Source organism: Oncorhynchus mykiss, chromosome 24 (assembly GCF_057628025.1).
Source record: "Oncorhynchus mykiss isolate SJ-2025 chromosome 24, ASM5762802v1, whole genome shotgun sequence".
Classification (NCBI taxonomy): domain Eukaryota; kingdom Metazoa; phylum Chordata; class Actinopteri; order Salmoniformes; family Salmonidae; genus Oncorhynchus; species Oncorhynchus mykiss.
Window position 1 is genome coordinate 15598638 of NC_143045.1, and position 6000 is coordinate 15604637.

The following is a 6000-nucleotide window of genomic DNA, read 5'->3' on the forward strand; positions in this document are numbered from 1 at the left end:
TATGTTTGAAAGAACAGCAATCTTTAAAACAGCCTCCTGACGTCTGTTCTCCCTTTGCATCTAAAACCATTGAACTGACCTAAAAAAATTATAAGACCTTGTGACGCACCACAGATAATGTCTAATAGGTTCTCCAATGAAATGGACATAGATTGATTTAGCGGATCCTCAGTGTTCGAGGCATTCACTGAAGTAACTGGCCTCCATGTGCCCTTTAAAGGCACAAAGCAGTTTTGTATATTTTATTATTTCATTTATAGGGAATAATAGAGGCCTAAAATACATCTACTCAGCCCAGTTTTGAACCACTCTTTCCTCCGTAGCATTGGAAGCGTACGTATGGAAGCAGGATGACAATTGTTTGGGCCTTGTGTTACTAAGCTCTGGGTTGTGTCTGTGTAGACAGGTTATACCAAACCAAAACACACAGCCACTCCCAAGGAACTCCTACCCCCATGACCAGATGATAAGGCTCAGATAGCTTCAAGGTTTCCATCTCTGCATCCCAAATAGCATGCAGGCCATTTATACACACTTTTATTCTGTATTGTCAGTCAGCATTCACTCAGTGTTATATTAACTATCTTCTACTGCCACCACCACATTAGTATCATGATATCATGGCAGCTTTTAGCGGTTTGAGAACCCCTCTGTACCCAGATAGGCTTTACCGGCTATGTAATATTTATTAAGCACCAAGGCCCGAGGGGCTGTGATATATTGCCAATAAACCACGGCTAAGGGTTGTTCTTCAGCACGACCCGAAGCATTGTAATTATGCCATTGTTGACAACATAACTGACTGACTGGGCTCTTTGCTGGAGAAACCATTATTGTCGTTTATAAATATAGCTGGTTACATTCTGTGGCATCACCTGCAGTTGTTGCCATGCCGATGCCATGTTCAGGAAGCGTCTTATTGATGCGGTTCAGTGTGTCTCATCTGCATATTAATTCATACGAGGGGATTCATTGTTTCCTCTGTCAGTACAGATGGCAGACAGAAACATAGGATAGACCTCAGCAAATTGACACCTTAATCCATTGCCTGCTAATCATCTGGTAATAGCTAGCGCCATTCACCATCTGACTCCAAAAAAATATAATTTTTGGAAAAGGTCCTCTCCGCAAGCCAGAACTTACTAAAAAAAACTCTAAAAAATAACATTTTATTTATTACATTCACCAAATACAACAGATGTAGACCTTACCCTGAAATGCTTACTTTCAAGCCCTTATACAAAATATGCTAAATAAACTAAAGGAAAAATAGTAACACAATAAAATAACAATACCAAGTCAATGTGCAGGGGTACAAGGTAGTTGAGGTAATAAGTACATGTAGGTAGGGGTAAAGTGATTACGCAGAGATAATGAACAGAGAGTAGCAGCAGCTTATGTGAAGATTGTGAAAGAATGCGTGTGTGTGTGTGTGTGTGTGTGTGTGTGTGTGTGTGTGTGTGTGTGTGTGTGTGTGTGTGTGTGTGTGTGGTTAGAGTCCAGTGAGTGTACATTGAGCCTGCACAAGACAGTTAGTACAAAAAATTCTAATAAATAATAATAAATAAGGGGGTCAATGCAAATAGTCTGGGTAGTCAGCAGTCTTATGGCTTGGCTGTATAATCTGTTAAGGAGCCTTTTGGTCCCAGACTTGGCGCTTGCTGTGCAGTAGCAGAGAGAACAGTCTATGATGTCGGTGGCTGGAGTCTTTGACAATTTTAGGGCCTTCCTCTGACACAGCCTAGTTTAGAGGTCCTGGATGGCAGGAAGCTCGGCCCCAGTGATGTACTGGGCCGTTCTCACTACCCTCTGTAGCGCCCTGCAGTCGAATGCCGAGTAGTTGCCATACCAGGCAGTGATGCAACCAGTCAGGATGCTCCTGATGATGCATCTGTATAACTTTTTGAAGATCTGAGGTCCCATGCCAAATCTTTTCAGCCTCCTGAAGGGGAATAGGCGTTGTCTTGCCCTCATCAGGACTGTGTTGGAGTGTTTGGATCATGATAGCGATGTGGACCACAAGGAACTTGAAGCTCTCGACCCGCTCCACTACAGCCCTGTCAATGTGAATGGGGGCATGCTTGGCCCTCCTTTTCCTCAAGTCCACAATTAGTTACTTTGTCTTGTTCACATTGAGGGAGAGGTTGTTGTCCTGGCACCATACTGCTAGGTCTCTGACATCCTCCCTATAGGCTGTCTCATCATCGTCGGGGATCAGACCTTCCACCAGCGTGTCGTCGACAAACTTAATGATGGTGTTGAAGTCGTGAGTGGCAGGGCAGTCATGGGTGAACAGGGAGTACAGGAGGGGACTGAGCACGCACCCCTGAGTGGCCTCCGTGTTAAGGGTCAGCGTGGTGGATGTGTTGTTGCCTACCCTCCCCACCTGGGGGTGGCCTGTCAGAAAGTACAGGATCCAGTTGCAGAAGAAGGTGTTCAGTCTCAGGGTCCTTAGCTTAGTGACGAGCTTGGAGGGCACTATGGTTATGAATGCTGAGCTGTAGTCAATGAACAGCATTCTCACTTGTTCCTTTTTTCCAGTTGGGAAAGGGCAATGTGGAGTGCAATAGAGATTGCATCATCCGTGGAACTGTTGGGGCGGTATGCGAATTAGAATGGGTCCAGTGTGTCTGGGATGATGTTGTTGATGTGAGCCATGATAAGCCTTTCAAAGCATTTCATGGTTACAGATGTGAGTGCTATGAGGCGATAGTCATATAGGCACGTTTCCTTGGCGTTCTTGGACACAGGGACTATGGTGGTCTGCTTGAAGCAAGTAGGTATTACAGACTGGGTCAGGGAGAGGTTGAAAATGTCAGTGAAAAAACTTGCCAGCTGTTCAGATCATGCTCTGAGTAAGCATACTGGTAATCGGTCTGGCCTTGCAGCCTTGTGAACGTTAACCTGTTTAAAGGTCTTACTCACATCGGCTATGGAAAGCGTAATCCCACAGTCATCCGGGACAGCTGGGGCACTCATGCATGGTTCAGTGTTGCTTGCCTCGAAGCAAGCATAGAAGACATTTAGCTCGTCTGGTAGGCTTGTGTCACTGGAAAGCTCGCGACTGGGTTCCCTTTGTAATCCATGATAGTTTGCAAGCTCTGCCACATCCGACGATATGGTTGTCTGGGTTTGTTGGTTCTCATTCATGGGGAACTTGATAAAAAATATCCACTGGAAAGTATTGTGAATAAACTTTTCAAAACGCTGGTAATGTCAAATTATATCACCTGAAGCTCTCTGATACACCATAATTCATATTTTACCTTTATTGAACTAGGCAAGTCAGTTAAGAACAAATTCTTATTTTCAATGACTGCCTAGGAACAGTGGGTCAACTGCCTGTTAAGGAGCAGAACGACAGATATGTACCTTGTCAGCTCGGGGCCTTGAACTTACAACCTTCCGGTTACTAGTCCAACACTCTAACCACTAGGCTACCCTGCCCCCTGGAAACATTTCACAACACTTTTGTACTAGTCGTCAACAATTTTGATTTCGGAACGTTTTCTTTGATGTGAATTATATCATTATTATCTCCATGCAAATCACTTTGTTAGTTACAGTGTAATGGAGATAATGATTTCAGGGTGTTTCATCAGTAGGATCCGCTAAAGCCACACAGATGGAGCTCACACTGGTGGTGAGAATAATAATATAATTATTGAGAGATAGCTGTACATCCTCTACAGTAGACGGGTACTTATCTCTCTCTCTCTCTCCCTCCATGTCTCTCCTGCACTCTCGTGCTCTCTCTTGCTGCCCTGTCATGTTTCTCTCTTCAGGCAAGAATCAGACACTTCCATCCTCTCCTCAGACATAGTGGGAGGACCTCCTGCCCAGCCGTCCTGTCTCCTGGGCCTGACACACACCAGAATAGAGAAACACATTTTTTTCATTTTGATTCCAATGTGTAAAGTATGTTGTTCCTGTCTTGAAAGCACCCCTTTCACTTTCTGCAGGGTGGCAGCCGCATTACAGACCAGTCCTCACATTCTGTAGTGATCTGAAGAGAGTAAGAGGCATCTGGCAGCTTAAAGATGAAAGATACTGGCAAGATACTCCAACTTTTTTAGAGCTGATGGATATTCACAGGGGAGGGAGAGGTTTGACAGCAGATTCCTGATGACGGCTGAAATAAAATAAAATAAAACTTTATTTATCTTGCACATTTCGTACATAAATGTAGTCCAGAGTGCTTCACATACATAAATAAATAATAACAAGTAATAAAGATAAAAACATTACATATTTCTAAACAAGTGGATATAATACAGTAGAATAGAACAGTAAAACAACAGTGGACCTGAGAGACTAATGCAGCCAGTTATGCTTGTTACCAATGTTCCCTATAAGACAACAACATAGCATGGCAGGAAAACATGACAACACAGCATGGTAGCAACACAACATGACAACAACATGGAAGCAACACAGCATGGCATCAGCACAACATGGTAGCAGCACATAACATGGTACAAACATTATTGGGCACAGACAACAGCACAAAGGCAAGAAGGTAGAGACAAGAATACATCATGTGAAGCAGCCACAACTGTCAGTAAGAGTGTCCATGATTAAGTCTTTGAATGAAGAGAAGGAGATAAAACTGTCCAGTTTGAGTGTTTTCTGCAGCTTGTTCCAGTCGCTGCAGCGAATTGAAAAGATGATCGACCCAGGAATGTGTGTGCTTTGGGGACCTTTAACAGAATGTGACTGGCAGAACAGGTGTTGTATGTGGAGGATGAGGGCTGCAGTAGGTATCTCAGATAGGGAGGAGTGAGGCCTAAGAGGGTTTTATAAATAAGCATTCGGGTCTTGCAACAGTTTCCAGAGGAGTATAGAGATGTGTCCTATAAGGAGCATTGGTAACAAATCTGATAGCCAAATGGTAAAGAACATTTAGCTGCTCGAGAGCACCCTTACCTGCCGATCTATAAATTGTGTCTCCGTAATCTAGCATGGTCATCTGAATCAGGGTTAGTTTGGCAGCTGAGGTGAAAGAGGAGTGATTACAATATAGGAAACCAAGTCAAAAATTCACATTTTTTCACCCCAATTGTTGACCCCCGGTCAACAGCACTGCACCCCCCACAGCAACTCGCCCAAGCCTTCACCATTTCTCCTTCTCCCAAATCCAGTCAGCTGATGTTCTGAAAGAGCTGCAAAATCTGGACCCCTACAAATCAGCCGGGCTAGACAATCTGGACCCTTTCTTTCTAAAATGATCTGTGGAAATTGTTGCCACCCCTATTACTAGCCTGTTCAACCTCTCTTTCGTGTCATCTGAGATTCCCAAAGATTGGAAAGCAGCTGCGGTCATCCCCCTCTTCAAAGGGGGGGGGGGGGGGGGGGGGACACTCTTGACCCAAACTGCTACAGACCTATATCTATCCTACCCTGCCTTTCTAATGTCTTCGAAAGCCAAGTAAACAAACAGATTACCGACCATTTCGAAATCTCACCATACCTTCTCTGCTATGCAATCTGGTTTCAGAGCTGGTCATGGGTGCACCTCAGCCACGCTCAAGGTCCTAAACGATATCTTAACCGCCATCGATAAGAAACATTACTGTGCAGCCGTATTCATTGGTCTGGCCAAGGCTTTCGACTCTGTCAATCACCACATCCTCATCGGCAGACTCGACAGCCTTGGTTTCTCAAATGATTGCCTCGCCTGGTTCACCAACTACTTCTCTAATAGAGAGTTCAGTGTGTCAAATCGGAGGGTCTGCTGTCCGGACCTCTGGCAGTCTCTATGGGGGTGCCACAAGGTTCAATTCTTGGACCGACTCTCTTCTCTGTATACATCAATGATGTCGCTCTTGCTGCTGGTGAGTCTCTGATCCACCTCTACGCAGACGACACCATTCTGTATACTTCTGGCCTTTCTATGGACACTGTGTTAACAACCCTCCAGGCAAGAGGCCATACAACTCTCTTTCCGTGGCCTCCAATTGCTCTTAAATACAAGTAAAACTAAATGCATGCTCTTCAACC